This window comes from Oncorhynchus kisutch, unplaced genomic scaffold, assembly GCF_002021735.2.
Source record: "Oncorhynchus kisutch isolate 150728-3 unplaced genomic scaffold, Okis_V2 scaffold1888, whole genome shotgun sequence".
Taxonomy (NCBI): Eukaryota; Metazoa; Chordata; class Actinopteri; order Salmoniformes; family Salmonidae; genus Oncorhynchus; species Oncorhynchus kisutch.
In genome coordinates this window covers 21,809-41,568 of record NW_022263833.1, presented here as the reverse complement: position 1 = coordinate 41,568, position 19,760 = coordinate 21,809, and the positions used below count along the sequence as shown (strand labels likewise).

The 19,760-nt window shown below is 42.0% G+C and overlaps 1 pseudogene; it reads right to left on the bottom strand.

Annotated features, from left to right (window-relative positions):
• Window positions 1–1,095: 1,095 nt before the first annotated feature.
• LOC116368213 (zinc finger protein 721-like) overlaps window positions 1,096–19,760 on the bottom strand; it is a 38,648-nt pseudogene continuing 19,983 nt past the window's right edge.

Here is a 19,760-nt window from a genome sequence, read left to right as displayed (position 1 = left end):
AACACCCAGCATATGTTCTGGATGTTAAGATAGGAGACATTGATCAGTTTCCTGGGAAACTGAGCCTGCAGGATAACAGCCAGTCACATGCAGGAACCAATTCATGTTCTGTAGATTTGAGTTTAGCCGTATATAGGACAACTGCTGGGACTGCCCCAGCAGAGCTCCCGATCGATGTGTACTATGGTGCATTGAGTTGGTTGGAAACTCTCTAGTTAACTGTGAATAAACAATGATTCATTTAAGTTTGACTTCCAGTGAACCCTGTGTAGAATTTCCACAACAATATTATCAAGTTTATTTCCAGAGTGAAGAGAGAGAGGTTTGGTAGGAGAACTTACTGGCTGTGAGAAAACAGAAGAGTGTGAGGTCTGTGGTTGACATGACCTACAGGTACTGATGGGCAGAGCTGGCATACCTGCCCCCATGACAACTCATCCTAACAACCAAATGTGTGAACATCTTTCTGGAGCACACTTAAAACACAACAAGGAAACTTGAAAGATATCACTATTAAAATCCTTTACAATAAATACAACATAATTAGACCACACTAATAGTCCTGTGTCTTCTGTCCTTCCATATGTCCCATCAGCTACACTACTGCATCTTGCCTATGCTGCTCTGTACCATCACTCATTCATATATCTTATGTACATATTCTTTATCCCTTTACACTTGTGTGTATAAGGTAGTTTTGGAATTGTTAGATTACTTGTTGGTTATTACTGCATTGTCGGAACTAGAAGCACAAGCATTTCGCTACACTCGCATTAACATCTGTTAACCATGTGTATGTGACAAATACATTTGATTTGACCTGGTGAAGGGTTTTTACAATAAAATATGAACATCTTTTAGGAGCAAACTAATTCTACAGGAGTCCTATGCTCCTTATACATTTGTTATTATTATAGATAATAAAACATTAAATGAATGTGATAAGCAGATGTTGAGAGATAATGGATGTCATTTATTGATCTTTTGAATACATACCTAGTATTGTTAAAACATTCTAATTACACAGTTATTTAATGGATAATAGGAATTAATGAAATAAGATACAGCTCTGAACCCCCCCCACCCACAATACACACCACTCCTACTCCAAGACGCTTGATACATATGGATCCAGAGCTGCATATTATCTACACATGTTACCATGGTAATAAGACTTCGTAAACTGTTAGCAAATGGGAGATGGATGACTCTTTACAAGATGTTTTCTATTGTAACTTTATTTAGAGATCTGTAACCTGTGCTGTAGGAGGGAGATGCTTTCTGGTGTTGTTTCAGTGACCCTGAACGAGCAAAGCTCTTTCCACATAGACAAGAGTAAGGTTTCTCTCCAGTGTGTATGCGTTGGTGTGTAGTCAGGGCTCCTGAACGATTGAAGCTCTTCCCACACTGATCACAGATATAAGGCTTCTCTCCTGTGTGTATGCGTTGGTGTGCAGTCAGTGTGACAGAGTGAGCAAAACTCTTCCCGCATTGATCACAGCTATAAGGCTTTGCTCCTGTGTGTATGCGCTGGTGTGTAGTCAGACTTCCTGAATCCATGAAGCTCTTACCACACTGATCACAACTATAAGGCTTCTCTCCTGTGTGTATGCGTTGATGTCTAGTCAGGTCTCCAGTTCGACTGAAGCTCTTCCCACACTGATCACAGCTATAAGGCTTCTCTCCTGTGTGTATGCGTTGGTGTTCAGTCAGGTCTCCTGATCGACTGAAGCTCTTCCCACACTGATCACAGCTATAAGGCTTCTCTCCTGTGTGTATGCGTTGGTGTTCAGTCAGGTCTCCTGATCGACTGAAGCTCTTCCCACACTGATCACAGCTATAAGGCTTCTCTCCTGTGTGTATGCGTTGGTGTCTAGTCAGGTTTCCTGATTCATTGAAGCTCTTCCCACACTGATCACAGCTATAAGGCTTCTCTCCTGTGTGTATGCGTTGGTGTTTAGTCAGGTTTCCTGATTCATTGAAGCTCTTCCCACACTGATCACAGCTATAAGGCTTCTCTCCTGTGTGTATGCGTTGGTGTGTAGTCAGGTTTCCCGATTCATTGAAGCTCTTCTCACACTGATCACAGCTATAAGGCTTCTCTCCTGTGTGTATGCGTTGGTGTTTAGATAGGTGTCCTGATTGATTGAAGGTTTTTCCACACTGATCACAGCTATAAGGCTTCTCTCCTGTGTGTATGCGTTGATGTGTAGTCAGGTCTCCAGTTCGACTGAAGCTCTTCCCACACTGATCACAGCTATAAGGCTTCTCTCCTGTGTGTATGCGCTGGTGTATAGTCAGGTGTACTAATTGATTGAAGCTCTTCCCACACTGATCACAGCTATAAGGAGGTCCTGTGTGTTTTTGTGTAGTCTGGAATCCTGATTGTTTGAAGCATTTCTCACAACCAAAGTAGGGGTAAGGCCTCTCACCTGTATGAATTCTCTGATGAGATTTTAAAGTTTTAGATGCAGTGAAACTCTTCCCGCACTGAGAGCAGTGGAACGGTTTCTCTCCGGTGTGAATTTGCTCATGAATAGTCAAGTCTTGTTTAGCAAAACTCTTCCCACAGTCAGAGCAGTGGTGAGGTTTCTTCCCTGTACCTCTATGCTGGTGTTTGAGGTGTTCTGATCTGGAGAGACTCTTCTCTTTCTTGTCAGCATCATGATGTTGTTGAGGCTCCCCAGATTTCTTGTCAGCATCATGATGTTGTTGAGGCTCCCCAGATGATAAGCCCCTCCCACTGAGAGAGCAACGATGAGGGATGTCCCCTGTGATACAAAGGCATTGAATAGTTAGGTTTTGCAAATATGGGTCCATAAACAGATGGGTCCTACCATGAAATTAAGGCCTTTTGGGTCCCTTTCATATATTCCAGAAGAAATTGTTCATCAGCATTATATTTTAAATCTGTTATTAAATACTATGAATAAAGACTTGCTAAAGTGACAATTCTGAATTTGAAAAGTTCCATCAACCCTGTGTCACATCTAGAAAGATTTTAACCCAACTAATACAATAATTTCTCCAAGTTTTACCATCGTTGAGTAAAGTTACAAGTGCAGAATAATACGATTATTTTGAAGCCAATTAGTATAAGAGTTTGATTTAAACGTTGACATGCTTTGAATGAACAATTTCCCTAATAATCCTGTTTACATGGACAGATCTAAATAAACGCTCACTGCACTCGGTCAAAAGAAGTTAGCTGGCGCTGCTTGTGTTAGCACATACACAGATTAAATACACCTCTATAACTCTGATTAAAGTGTTTACATGTCCTAATCATTCTAAAGAATTCTCAGAAAACCAGGTGTTTTTAAAGGCGTATGCTTACTTCGGTTATGACCTTACACCAATTAAGATCAGCAGAGTAAGATGTTTACATGACTAATGACACACTTAGCCTACTGCCATAATCAGTTTAATAGGAAATGATTAGTGTGCATGTAAAGCCCTAGTTATTTGGTTACTTTGACAGTCATTTCTGAACATTATTTATTTTATTTAATTTGTGATTAATTTACGTCTGTCCCTCATTTTAAGGTCAACCCATGTTGTAATATGGGGAAACTGTTCCTTACGTTTTTGGGGAAAAAGAAACATCGAACATCAAACAGTCAAATTATAGAGCCACGGCAGGTAAGCTGGTTCTAGTCTTTTTATCAATTATCTGGTGTTTTTTGTAGAAAACTGAGCAAGTGAACCATTTTACCCATAAATTGATATGGTAGAATATATTATTTTTGTGAAGCTTGTATTCAATTTTCACCACCTGTGGAACAAAAGTAGCTTCCATTAGCCCTGTCATAAGCACATTTGTGGCTGATTTAAAGGACTATTTTACCAATGTAAACTAGTGGTTTTGTTGTTTTCAGTTGTCCCCCTTTACTTTATTTAGCACATTGGCACTTACTACAGTATGTATTTTCATATAACCTCTGGAGAAAACATGTTTTTATGAAGTTGAACATGTGCTCTTCATGAAAGAATGTTAAAATTAGGTGAAATCTGAAAGTGTTTTGGGGGGAGCTTCTCAAAATTAGGTGGAACGACCAGATATTTTCATCAGTACATAATGAATCAATTCATTGTTACAGAAGCAGACTGTAATCTAATCCACATGGTTCTTACTTAATGAAATCATATCTCCATGTTCCTCTTCTAGTCTCTCAGTTCCACTCTGCCCTGGTGTTTTCCTGCAGTCGACCAGAACCAGCAGTAAAGTTCGGAGAGGCGATTGACCTGGGGACTCCTGGAGGGTGGAGGGGGACTCCTGGGGGGTGGAGGGGGACTCCTGGAGGGTGGAGGGGGACTCCTGGAGGGTGGAGGGGGACTCCTGGAGGGTGGAGGGGGACTCCTGGAGGGTGGAGGGGGACTCCTGGAGGGTGGAGGGGGACGGGCTAGCTTTGTCCTGTTGGCCACAATAAGTTTTACAGTTGATCATTAAACCAAATATTGTATTAATTCAGTCTAAACCTCTGATTTGGGTGAATCCCTGGAATATCCCCTTTTACCTGAAATGTTCAATCGTTCACTATAAACCACAAATCTAAGAGCATTGGATTGGTGGGTATGGGCTAGTTTCCACCATATTCCTTTATAGCAGTCATTTCCTATCGAACAGCACGGAAGAGGAGAAGCAAGAGGGATAACTGGGCCCAAAATCTGGCTTCTGGCTTATTTGATCATATATACATTTTCGTAACGAGTAGGTTGTTAGGTGTGTATTGGTAAAAGTAGGACACGTCACATCCAGGCAACTTTGAGGAAAAAAACACTTTGTATGGAAGTAGTGCCTGGTCGTCACTAGTTACCACAAACAAAGCCATAGAACACACCCATTTCTACAACTGATATTTTTAAAATTGATTTTAACCCTAACATTGAAAACACTACCTTTATGCCTAAACTTAAATACGATATAGACATTTGACTTTGTGGCAACACGCATATCTGCCCTCTCATTGCCTATAATGGTCCCACCTGATCTTGCATCTTCCCGATTGCCTTCCAGCTGCGTTTCAAACTCAACAGCCTTCGGCTAAACCCTCAACCCTTGAATTGCGTTTTACATCCGAGTGCCTTAAATGTCCCTTGCCCAAGCGAGGGAGAGTGATGATCCGAGAGGCAACGTCCTTGGTGTAAATCTTGAAGTTTAACATAAAAACAACCAACCTAAAGCTATCAATGTACCTAGTAAGCTAACGTACCCAGCTAGCGTCGAGCATACCGGAACATTACATTTATATAGACTTTATTACATGGCTTGGCACAAAGCCAAGCTGGTCCATTTCTTTATGTAATCTTAATTTAACTAGGCAAGTCACATATTCTTATTTATAATGGAACAGTGGGTTAACTGCCCTTTTCAGGTGCAGAATGACAGATTTTTTACCTTGTCAGCTCGTGGATTCGACCTAGCAACCTTTCGGTTACTGGCCCAACGCTGTAACCACTAGGCTACCTGCCGCCCATAATAGAGGTGCATATTGACTCAGCTGGCACATACACATTGGTTCTGCTTACACATATACTAATGGTTAAGTCCATATCGATTCTGCTTACTACTTCTAAGAAAACAGTATAGGAACTGGAAAATCCAACACTGTTACGGAGTCTAGTTGATAGGTAATCGACTAGCCGGACTGTTCCCCGGACTCCAGTTGTAGGGATTTGTACAATGCACAAACAAGGCTATTGAACCTGACATTGGTGTCTGTCTTTATTCCTTTATCTAACATATCATACTGAAACAAACACCAGCACTCCTATCAGGTAGCTAGTATTGTGAATTGTTCAGTACATATGTGGCAATTATTTATTTCAGAAGGAGCCAGCAAAACTAGTGCATCTATGTGCTCTCTGTCTTTGGACACCATTAGACAAGCACATGGTTATTCTTGTAACTGTTATGGCCAACTATGGTTACACCGCTTGGGTTTTTCCCAGCAGGATGTCATGTATTGGTTAATCCTGTAGCCACGGTCTGTTGCTGTGGTCCTACATGTTTGAAACTATTTGTGTGACTCGACAGGTTGCATGTCCTAATATGAAGGCAATATGATAACTGAAAGATTAGTGGAATCTGTGTGGTTGGCTGGACAGGTAGGATGACTGACAGTGAAGGTGAACAGGTGGTCACGTGTCAGGTGACAGAGGAATGGATGAGACTGAGGCAGGAATTCCTTTAACCATAAAGTGGTATATTTACTGAGTAGTCTGTGCTGCATCACAAAAGGAAACAAATAACATGTATCCAATCAAATTCATAATCAAAGATCAAATCATATCATTCATTATTAACATAATTTAGGGAATTCAACAGTCCAGTTCATTAAGAAGTTAATAGTAATCATCCGTGAGTCATTTAGGCTCGTAACTATGTATCATAAATCATGAAAGAATACAAACAGTAAATGGTGATACAATCTATAATCCCCATTATCAAAGTCAATCAGTTAGCAAACAATGACGTTTCTCATTTCACTCTTTCAATTGTCTTCATGTGTACATATAATTAATTTCAATACACATGAACCATATCGATTGCACAATTGGCCTATGAGGATCCGTAGGGCCGTGATCATTGACAATTCACATTACACAATATGTTTGAAGCTGCGCTCCAAGCCGCGCTCCGCGGTAATAACTATTAACAGTAACTGAATGGCCCACTCTCCCGATCGCCACAGATAATTCAGATGAAAGGTAAGAGCCGGTGGACTTACGTGGATTCATGGACGCACAGAACTTCTGGATCAGATGGAGTTAAGGAAGAGAAAGCAGCGAGATCAGGCGAAGCAATTTCCTCCTTTTATGGAGTTGAGATCTGTCTGACATTTCCACCTGACCTAATTAAAGCGCCCCTGGCCCAGCTGAGTAAATGGCAATGAATTAAAGGATTATTCCACCAACTCCATAGGCCTTTTCTACAGCCACCCCGGAAATGTGTTAAATTCAACACTCCTCAAAAGGCTCATTGCTCCCCGTCATCTCAGGGAGAGGAATTAGTCGGGCAACTGGGCGGATATATGTCCGGTTCTTCAACAACGGCTCTCCCTGACCTAACACAATCCCACAATAACGGTGGCTAAATGCAACAGGTGATAAGCCATTAAGGAGTTACTATGAGTGTGACGTAAGAAGGACAAATGTATAAATATTCTGTGCCAAGATTGGAAGGCAGTCGTTTTCATGATTCCAGCTCGGCTTTTATTATGAAGTAATTTTTAAAAATCTGCTTGAACTCACAGGCTCCAGGATTTGTGAAATATGATTGCCCAAATATTTCCACGACACTAGCTACAGTTTACCATAACTGGCTAAACATGATTGTATTTACTGCCTTAATTTTGCTGGACCCCAGGAAGAGTAGCTGCTGCCTTTGTAGCTAATGGGGATCCATAATACATACAAACTTGGTTAACTGCCTTGTTCAGGGACAGAACGACAGGTGTTTATCTGGTCAGCTCGGGGATTAGGTTACTGACCCAACGCTCTAACCACTAGGCTACCTGCCGCTCCAAACAGAACACAGCAATGTGGAGGTTCAAATATGATGAAAACTAGGCCTAGACATTTTATACAACACAGCGGACATATAATGTTAAAACCAGACTTACCCGATCCATTGTGGAAGCTACTGTTTCTTGTATGATATGAACTGTTCGACCCTAGCTGTTCTCGTCAACAATTTCCTGTTGTCTTGTGCTTTAAGGTTTTATGGCAGACTACACCTATTGGAGTATTACCGCCACCTACTGTAAGGCGAGTGAACGAAGAAGAAAAATATCTATCCAAATTATTTATATCGTCGGTGAAGAATTCATGCAGTACATCTCTCCATAATTGTGTAAAATCTTCATGAATATGTTCCATTATAAATCTACTGATGTCTTGCCAAAGATTCAACACGGTTTCTGGGTGGTCATTTCAAACGGTACAATTTGAATGTGTTTCTTTAAAAAAAAATCTTCATATAGTGGTTGGCAGGATAATATAAATTGATCATTTTATAATAAACGTCCTTAATTGTGTTAGTCAGTACGTTTGTGTGAGACAACAAATATGATCAATAAAACAATTCCAATAAGGAATTACATAGGGTGATAGAGAGATACAAAATCCTGTTGATACAAGGCAAGTATCACTCTGTTGTTGAACAGACCAAAACAAAAACGAATCTTTACTACTATTGAGTCAACAGCTGTAATCGAAGGAAGGTTCTGAGGGTCTTAACATGTTCCTGAATAATAAAGCAACACCTGAGGGAATTGAGACTCTATATAAATAGGGATCTTGTCAAGTGATAAGGATAGGATATTATTTCTGAACCAATATTCTAAAAACAAAGATTTATTGTTACACAATATGTGCTGATTATTCCAGATATAATATACGTGTGGAGAGAAATTATGCTTCTAAATGACGGTTCATGACTAGAAAACCTGCTGATGAAAAGCAGAGCTTCACTGGAACTTTGTCAATAGCAAACCAACATGAAGTTAAGGCCACCAAAAGTAGAAAAGGCATGATGTAGTGTTTTATCAAATTGATCTTAAAAGTATTATTTAAGGTAGGAATGTCCAGAAAATTCAGCCCACCATACTCATGTGTTCAATGCAACAGTTTCCTAATGTGACGGGTTCGGTTTCTCCACAGAAAGTTAAAAAGCATCTGGTCTGTTGAAAGGGTTCTACATGGAATCCTAAAGAGTTCTACCTGGAACCAAAGAGGTTCTAACTGAAACACAAAAGGGTTCTTCAAAGGGTTCTCCTATGGGGACAGCCGAAGAACCCTTTCAGGTTCTAGATAGCACCTTTCTTTCTAAGAGTGTAGTACTGCTACACCCACTCCACTACAACACTTCAACCGACCAAATAAATGATGTCATGGAGCATCACCATGGCGATGATGATTTGTGAGACGTCATTACATGGACAATCCACAATAGCGACTTAATGACATTTGGAGTTCCTGACATCATTTGTTTGACTTCTAATTGTTAGAGAGGATGGCTGCATCTGAAATGTCACCTGACAGTATATAGGTAATAGGATGCCATTTCAGACAGACTATGTGTAGGTCTATTCTAGTCTGGTGGATGGATGGTGTAATAGATTGGTCCTGAAGGTCTGTTCTAGTCTGGTGGATGGATGGTGTAATAGATTGGTCCTGAAGGTCTGTTCTAGTCTGGTGGATGGATGGTGTAATAGATTGGTCCTGAGTGGCGTAGCGTTCTAAGGTTCAGCATCTCAGTGCAAGAGTCATCACTGATGGAAGACAAGACTAAATGAAAAGTGGATTGGCGATGGCTAGAAGGTCGGTGACGTCGAACGCCAAACGCCGCCCGAACAAGAGGGGACCAACGTCGGCGGAAGTTGTGACACACGTGTGCTTTCTGGTGTTTTATCACTGACTCCTTCCACTGTGGTGGACATTTTAATATTATAGTTTTATATTATTCTACTATACTGTTAAATTAGACATACTATACTGTTTTTACTTAGATAATTGTCTATTGTTATATGTTACTATATTACTGAGGGAATTGTCTATTGTTATATGCTAATATTCTTTGCTGATACAGGCTTGTCTTGTGTAACTTAGTCATAACTCTGAGCGTACAGATGTATGAGCTGTTTGGGTGCTACCACAGTATGTGACCTCCGCTGTTTACAATCAGCAGGAATGTAGCTATGTGGGAAGTGCAGGGAGGAAGAGTGAGTGGTGGCGATATCAGCCATCATGATCTACACAGACCAGCTAAATTACTTCATACAAATCTGTTTCCAGTGTCTGTTTCTGAACATCTGCTAACTGTCAAAGATAAAAAAGGATGTACTTTCAATAAAAGGCAAAAGACAGCTCTGTTCATTGAGTTTTCAACACGGACTATTCTTAGTGATGGTTGATTGCTTCATTTTTGCATATCTTACAATAAATATATTGTTTGAAAAGTCTCTCTTCCTATGGCATTTCTCTGACACCACAAAGACAGGAGTAAGGATTCTCTCCAGCGTGTGCAAGCAGGAATTGAGTTTAATAAGAAGAACATTGTTAGATACAGTCGTAAATATTGATACTTTTAAGAGAACGGGGCTGGGAGATAGGATTTAGTTGCTGGCCCACCCTCCAGTACAGTAGGTGGTGTAATGTACCATAAAGTTGATAGGATTTAGTTGCTGGCCCACCCTCCAGTACAGTAGGTGGTGTAATGTACCATAAAGTTGATAGGATTTAGTTGCTGGCCCACACTCCAGTACAGTAGGTGGTGTAATGTACCATAAAGTTGATAGGATTTAGTTGCTGGCCCACACTCCAGTACAGTAGGTGGTGTAATGTACCATAAAGTTGATAGGATTTAGTTGCTGGCCCACACTCCAGTACAGTAGGTGGTGTAATGTACCATAAAGTTGATAGGATTTAGTTGCTGGCCCACCCTCCAGTACAGTAGGTGGTGTAATGTACCATAAAGTTGATAGGATTTAGTTGCTGGCCCACCCTCCAGTACAGTAGGTGGTGTAATGTACCATAACGTTGATAGGATTTAGTTGCTGGCCCACCCTCCAGTACAGTAGGTGGTGTAATGTACCATAAAGTTGATAGGATTTAGTTGCTGGCCCACACTCCAGTACAGTAGGTGGTGTAATGTACCATAAAGTTGATAGGATTTAGTTGCTGGCCCACACTCCAGTACAGTAGGTGGTGTAATGTACCATAAAGTTGATAGGATTTAGTTGCTGGCCCACACTCCAGTACAGTAGGTGGTGTAATGTACCATAAAGTTGATAGGATTTAGTTGCTGGCCCACACTCCAGTACAGTAGGTGGTGTAATGTACCATAAAGTTGATAGGATTTAGTTGCTGGCCCACACTCCAGTACAGTAGGTGGTGTAATGTACCATAAAGTTGATAGGATTTAGTTGCTGGCCCACACTCCAGTACAGTAGGTGGTGTAATGTACCATAAAGTTGATAGGATTTAGTTGCTGGCCCACACTCCAGTACAGTAGGTGGTGTAATGTACCATAAAGTTGGATGCCAACCACCGATAAACCCCAAAGAAGAATATGTATTTTCATTGTCAGAGTGAGTATCTGGTCATATAATGGATAATCTGACTTTCAAATCAGTGGAGGTGAACAAGTGCACATTTTGGGAGGAAGTAGGTAGTACATTAGGTAATATGACAGATTTCCAAACATGATATAGCTGTAGATTAACGTTACTTTGCTGAGGGAAAAAATATCCTAACAAGTTTTACAATCATGTTTATTTTTGTCCAGCAGTTTAAACCGAACACGGGAATGTGGAGGATAAAAGGTGATGAAAACTAGTCCTATACATTTTATACAACACAGCGGGCATATGTTAAAACCAGATTCACCTGATCCATTGCGGAAGCCATTGTTTCTTTGTATGGCATGAAATGTTGTAGGGTACAGTTTGACAACTTTGTTGCAGTGTTCGGATAATGACAGCTAGTAATGAGTTGCCGAGAGAAAATTCGATTCTCAAGACTGCAACTGATGCGCCCCTAGACCAGAGCAATCAAACATCTATTTAAATATCCAAACGTAAGTTAGAACAAATAAACGTCTCATGTAGCCTAGTATTACTTCAGAAAGTTCCTGGATAACATTTTACGTGATCAATAAAAGTCGAGTAAAGTCAAGAAAATGTTCAACAACACCCCTTTCACTAAGAATCCTGTTGTCTGCTATCGTCTGCTTTTACCTGGCAGCCACTTGGGACAGAGTTCAATTTGAGTCCAGATGTTCTCAAGGCTGTTGTTGCATCTCCCTCCATGCAGCCTGGAATCATAAAGAGAGACAACAAACACACTTTATAACTGGTGAAAAACTACACCTGATACTTCCATTAAGCAGGAAAAAGTCTCTATCATAACAGATGTGGAGCACTGTAAGACACGTGTTTCTCTGTTGTTGTTTTAAACCTGTTTTATTCTCAGGACCAGGACTATAACATTGAGTATTGGGATCCAGGCCAACAACATATCCTGGTCTCTATTCTCAGGACCAGGACTATAACAATGAGTATTGGGACACAGGGTAACAACATATCCTGGTCTCTATTCTCAGGACCATGACTACAACACTGAGTATTGGGACACAGGGTAACAACATATCCTGGTCTCTATTCTCAGGACCATGACTATAACACTGAGTATTGGGACACAGGGTAACAACATATCCTGGTCTCTATTCTCAGGACCATGACCACAACACTGAGTATTGGGACACAGGGTAACAACATATCCTGGTCTCTATTCTCAGGACCAGGACTACAACACTGAGTATTGGGACACAGGGTAACAACATATCCTGGTCTCTATTCTCAGGACCAGGACTATAACACTGAGTATTGGGACACAGGGTAACAACATATCCTGGTCTCTATTCTCAGGACCAGGACTATAACACTGAGTATTGGGACACAGGGTAACAACATATCCTGGTCTCTATTCTCAGGACCAGGACTATAACACTGAGTATTGGGACACAGGGTAACAACATATCCTGGTCTCTATTCTCAGGACCAGGACTATAACACTGAGTATTGGGACACAGGGTAACAACATATCCTGGTCTCTATTCTCAGGACCAGGACTATAACACTGAGTATTGGGACACAGGGTAACAACATATCCTGGTCTCTATTCTCAGGACCAGGACTATAACACTGAGTATTGGGACACAGGGTAACAACATATCCTGGTCTCTATTCTCAGTACCAGGACTATAACACTGAGTATTGGGACACAGGGTAACAACATATCCTGGTCTCTATTCTCAGGACCAGGACTATAACACTGAGTATTGGGACACAGGGTAACAACATATCCTGGTCTCTATTCTCAGGACCAGGACTATAACACTGAGTATTGGGACACAGGGTAACAACATATCCTGGTCTCTATTCTCAGGACCAGGACTATAACACTGAGTATTGGGACACAGGGTAACAACATATCCTGGTCTCTATTCTCAGGACCAGGACTATAACACTGAGTATTGGGACACAGGGTAACAACATATCCTGGTCTCTATTCTCAGGACCAGGACTATAACACTGAGTATTGGGACACAGGGTAACAACATATCCTGGTCTCTATTCTCAGGACCAGGACTATAACACTGAGTATTGGGACACAGGGTAACAACATATCCTGGTCTCTATTCTCAGGACCAGGACTATAACACTGAGTATTGGGACACAGGGTAACAACATATCCTGGTCTCTATTCTCAGGACCAGGACTATAACACTGAGTATTGGGACACAGGGTAACAACATATCCTGGTCTCTATTCTCAGTACCAGGACTATAACACTGAGTATTGGGACACAGGGTAACAACATATCCTGGTCTCTATTCTCAGGACCAGGACTATAACACTGAGTATTGGGACACAGGGTAACAACATATCCTGGTCTCTATTCTCAGGACCAGGACTATAACACTGAGTATTGGGACACAGGGTAACAACATATCCTGGTCTCTATTCTCAGGACCAGGACTATAACACTGAGTATTGGGACACAGGGTAACAACATATCCTGGTCTCTATTCTCAGGACCAGGACTATAACACTGAGTATTGGGACACAGGGTAACAACATATTCTGGTCTCTATTCTCAGGACCAGGACTATAACACTGAGTATTGGGACACAGGGTAACAACATATCCTGGTCTCTATTCTCAGGACCAGGACTATAACACTGAGTATTGGGACACAGGGTAACAACATATCCTGGTCTCTATTCTCAGGACCAGGACTATAACACTGAGTATTGGGACACAGGGTAACAACATATCCTGGTCTCTATTCTCAGGACCAGGACTATAACACTGAGTATTGGGACACAGGGTAACAACATATCCTGGTCTCTATTCTCAGGACCAGGACTATAACACTGAGTATTGGGACACAGGGTAACAACATATCCTGGTCTCTATTCTCAGGACCAGGACTATAACACTGAGTATTGGGACACAGGGTAACAACATATCCTGGTCTCTATTCTCTATTCTCTATTCTCTATTCTCTTTCCAATATGTTTTCTGTTCAAACTGTATTTAGATATATTGAACAGGTGCCTAAGAGGAGGGATGAAAGAAAACATGTTTGTGCTTTCTGGTGTTTTTTTCAGTGACCCCAATTGAGCAAAGCTCTTTCCACATACACCTTACTCCTGTCTCTCTCCAGTGTGTATGCGTTGGTGTGTGCTCAGGGCTGCTGATTGATTAAAGCTCTTCCCACACTGATTACAGCTATAAGGCCTCTCTCCTGTGTGTATAAGTCGGTGTTTGGTCACGGTGAAATCTCAAGCAAAACTCTTCCCACACTGATCACAACTATAAGGCTTCCCTCCAGCATGAATCCACTGGTAAATGACCAATTTTCTCTGTTTAGCAAAACTTTTCCCACAGTCAGAGCAGCGGTGGTGAGGTTTCTTCCTATAAGTCTTTGCTGGTGTTCATTGAGACGTTCTGATCTGGAGAGACTCTTCTGGAGAGACGACTTATCAGCATCATGTTGTTGTTGAGGCTCCCCTTATGATAAGCCCCTCCCACTGAGAGAGCTACAGGTAGAGCTGACCGCTGTGAAACAAAGATAATGAATAGCAGGTTAACTGATAGGCAAATTTATGCATTTATCAATGTCCCATCAAAATAAACGTACTACCACAGCGTCCATGTTATTTTTGATTACCATATTTAATTCCGATTTCAGACATATTAAGTTTGTATGTGAAAACTATTTCTAAGATGTATACTTTCAGTTTCCCTGAACTGCTTGTACTAGAACATGTGCAGATTAAATATGCCTCTATGAATCTGATGAAGGCCTTTACGTGGCCTAATATATTGAAAAATTGCTCAGAAAACCAGGTGTTTTGAACAGCGTCACTTCGATTGTCAACTTAAGCCAATTAAGATAAGCAGAGTAAGGTGTTTAGGTGACTAATGCCATACTCGGCCTACTGCCACAACTAGTTTAACGTCAAATGATAAGTGTGCATGTAAACACACTCATTGTAGGAGCACTAGTATATGCACTACCTGGGTTTGAGCCACAAGGAGAGGGCGGTGGAGCACCCTACTGGGTGCCTGTTTTGTGTGTTCTCAGAACACCTACGCCTGGCGCGATTGGAGGACATGCACGAGTGCGTCGGCCAGGCTCGGGCTCAGGCTGGGGACGAGCTCCCTCAGGAGTGGTGTGCCAGCGAGCTGTTAGTCCCTCTACTGGGTCCAGTAACCCTCACAGGAAGTGTGGCCGGAGCCACCGCAGGCAGTGCCCATCTGCTGCCAGGCCTGGATGGGGGCAGGAGTCGGACCACTGGGGCCACCTTGAACAGAGGGTGAATGCCCTGCGTCAGGAGGTTGATAGCGTCGATGGCGACGACAGCTTTTACCTTTTGGCCAGTGATAGGCTGTTCCTGGACGACGATGCTGGTACTCCTAACCACAGTGGGCAGGGCTACCAGGCTGACAGGCCATCAGAAGCCTTCAGCAGGGCTTCATCACGAAGCCTATTCACTCAGGTAGCCACTGCACTGGACATCAAACTGGTGGCCAGTGATGACTTTCCATCTGTCCCCATCTCTGCTGAGTTCCGCAAGGCCTTGCAGGAGAGCTGGGTCTCTCCAGGGGGCTCTCTGACTCACAGCAGAGACTGGACCATGGAGTTGTTGCGGGCGTACTGTCCCTCTGCCTCTGGGAGTACCACACCATGATAGCTGCCATGGTCCTCCCGGACCAGGAGATTATAGAGCGGAACCCGCGACAGAAGCCGGGACCCCCCAGGATCTTGGATGTGGACTTGAAAGCCACATATAGGTACCTCTGCTCTCTTGACCGCCTTACCAACGCGACTATGCTACTGAGATCACGCGGGGTGCAGTATGTCCTCCAATACCTGCAGCCTCGCTTGGATGAGGGCTTAGCAGCCTCTACACTGAGGGTATTTGGCCGCTATATCTGCCTGCCATGTGTGGTGGATAGACAGGCCAGTGGGGCGCCATCCCTTGGTCTCCAGGTTTATGAAGGTTTTTTTTTAACCATCTTCCCTGTCCCTGCTGAAGAAAAGCAGGCCCAAACCATGATGCTGCCACCACCATGTTTGACAGTGGGGATGGTGTGGTCAGGGTGATGAGCTGTGTTGCTTTTACGCCAAACATAACGTTTTGCATTGTTGCCAAAAAGTTCAATTTTGGTTTCATCTGACCAGAGCACCTTCTTCCACATGTTTGGTGTGTCTCCCAGGTGGCTTGTGGCAAACTTTAAAGAACACTTTTTATGGATATCTTTAAGAAATGGCTTTCTTCTTGCCACTCTTCCATAAAGGCCAGATTTGTGCAATATACGACTGATTGTTGTCCTATGGACAGAGTCTCCCACGTCAGCTGTAGATCTCTGCAGTTCATCCAGAGTGATCATGGGCCTCTTGGCTGCATCTCTGATCAGTCTTCTCCTTGTATGAGCTGAAAGTTTAGAGGGACGGCCAGGTCTTGGTAGATTTGCAGTGGTCTGATACTCCTTCCATTTCAATATTATCGCTTGCACAGTGCTCCTTGGGATGTTTAAAGCTTGGGAAATATTTTTGTATCCAAATCCAGCTTTAAACTTCTTCACAACAGTATCTCGGACCTGCCTGGTGTGTTCCTTGTTCTTCATGATGCTCTCTGCGCTTTTAACGGACCTCTGAGACTATCACAGTGCAGGTGCATTTATACGGAGACTTGATTACACACAGGTGGATTGTATTTATCATCATTAGTCATTTAGGTCAACATTGGATCATTCAGAGATCCTCACTGAACTTCTGGAGAGAGTTTGCTGCACTGAAAGTAAAGGGGCTGAATAATTTTGCACGCCCAATTTTTCAGTTTTTGATTTGTTAAAAAAGTTTGAAATATCCAATAAATGTCGTTCCACTTCATGATTGTGTCCCACTTGTTGTTGATTCTTCACAAAACAATACAGTTTTATATCTTTATGTTTGAAGCCTGAAATGTGGCAAAAGGTCGCAATGTTCAAGGGGGCCGAATACTTTCGCAAGGCACTGTATCTGAGTGTCACTAAGCATAATGAAAGGAGCTGAGGGTGTGTCGTTAGGCACCCGAGTGGAGCAAAAATGTGGTGAATCGACAACATCTATAGTTCTAGCTGGGGTCTGAGGCAACTCCCTGAAAAACATCCCTCTCCCAAGACCCAGTTGAAGCTCATCACTGAAAACACGGTCTCCTTTTTCAACAATATACAGTTGAAGTCGGAAGTTTACATACACCTTAGCAAAATACATTTAAACTCAAGTTTCACATTTCCTGACATTTAATCCTAGTAAAAAAATCCCTGTCTTTGGTCAGTTAGGATCACCACTTTATTTTAAGAATGTGAAATGTCAGAATAATGGTAGAGAATGATTTATTTCAGCTTTTTTCTTTCATCACATTTCCAGTGGGTCAGAAGTTCACGTACACTAAATTAGTATTTGGTAGAATTGCCTTTAAATTGTTTAACTTGGGCCAAACATTTTGGGTAGCCTTCCACAAGCTTCCCACAATAAGTTGGGTGAATTTTGGCCCATTCCTCCTGACAGACCTGGTGTAACTGAGTCAGGTTTGTAGGCCTCCTTGCTCACACATGCTTTTTCAGTTCTGCCCACAAATTTTCTATAGGATTGAGGTCAAGGCTTTGTGATGGCCACTCCCAATACCTTGACTTTGTTGTCCTTAAGCCATTTTGCCACAACTTTGGAAGTATACTTGGAGTCATTGTCCATTTGGAAGACCCATTTAAAAACCAAGCTTTAACATCCTGACTGATATTGCTTCAATATATCCACATAAGTTTCCTCATCATGATGCCATCTATTTTGAGAAGTGCACCAGTCCCTCCTGCAGCAAAGCACCCCCACAACATGATGCTGCCACCCTTGTGCTTCACGGTTGGGATGGTGTTCTTCGGCTTGCAAGCCGATCCCTTTTTCCTCCAACCATAATGATGGTCATTATGGCCAAACAGTTGTTTTTGTTTCATTAGACCAGAGGACATTTCTCCAAAAAGTACGATCTTTGTCCCCATGTGCAGTTGCAAACCGTTGTCTGGCTTTTTTAATGGCGGTTTTGGAGCAGTGGCTTCTTCTTTGCTGAGCGGCCTTTCAGGTTATGTCGATATAGGACTCGTTTTACTGTGGATATAGATACTTTTGTACCTGTTTCCTCCAGCATCTTCACAAGGTCCTTTGCTGTTGTTCTGGGATTGATTTGCACTTTTCGCACCAAAGTAAGTTCATCTCTAGGAGACAGAACGAGTCTCCTTCCTGAGCGGTATGACGGCTGTGTAGTCCCATGGTGTTTATACTTGAATACTATTGTTTGTACAGATGACCGTGGTACCTTAAGGCATTCGGAAATCGCTCCCAAGGATGAACCAGACTTGTGGAGGTCTACAATTTTTCTTCTGAGGTCTTGGCTGATTTCTTTTGATTTTCCCATAATGTCAAGGAAAGAAGCACTGAGTTTGAAGGTAGGCCTTGAAATACATCCACATGTACACCTCCAATTGACTCAAATGATGTCAATTAGCCTAACAGAAGCTTCTAAAGCCATGACATCATTTTCTGGAACTTTCCAAACTGTTTAAAGGCAGTAAACTTAGTGTACATAAACTTCTGACCCATGGGAATAGTGACAATGAAATAATATGTCTATACAATTGTTGGAAAAATGACTTGTCATGCACAAAGTAGATGTCCTAACAGACTTGCCAAAACTATAGTTTGTTAACAAGAAATTTGTGGAGTGGTTGAAAGACGAGTTTTAATGACTCCAACCTAAGTGTACGTAAACGTCCGACTTCAACTTGAAGTCATATTCACTATCAAAATACACAAATAAAATGGAATATATGTAACAACAATTTCAAATGTATCAGTTAATCTAAGAGATATACCAAACAAACCATTAGCTATTTTTTGGTGTGTTTAAGAGATTTCACTTCCAACCTATTTATAGCATAGCAACTCCCGGTGACCAAGAAGGTGTTGATCAACGGCGATTCATAATGATCCACGTTGATCCGGATCACGGCACCAATGTAACCGGCTCTGCACTGGTACCGTTCTGCATTGTGTTCTTGTAAGGTGTAGGTGGGAGACGAGGCTCTGGACACAATTCTGCCGGTTGTCTCTCTAGTAATGACTGCATGGAATGGATACAAATACAAGGCAAATGTTAATGCTGCCGTCTGGACTCCATTACAAGTATATTTGCCTGATAAAAGACAAAAGACAGTGCAGAATGCCCGTGAGAAAATCACCAGAAAACTCAAGATGTCTGCACCTGAAAGAGACCCTCTCCCGCAACAAGGCTAACGGTAGCTGGGCTAGCCTTGCAAAGTTGCACTCGGAACATGATTCCCATTCACATGAATATATATTCATATAAACAGCAATGCAACAGTAAATCAGTGACGATATAACTTGTGCTTGTCTCTTGTGCATTTGTGAACATGTGCATTCAAAAGACCGGAGCATGCATGCATGCATGCATGCATGCATACATACATAACACACACACACACATACATACATACATACATACATACCTCTCCTCATCAGGCTCTGAGAAAACTGAGGAGTAAAATAATGGCTCCCGTTGATGACATCACAGCATTAACACAATTTAGAAAATAATTACAATAAAATAGTTCACTCATGAAAGTAAT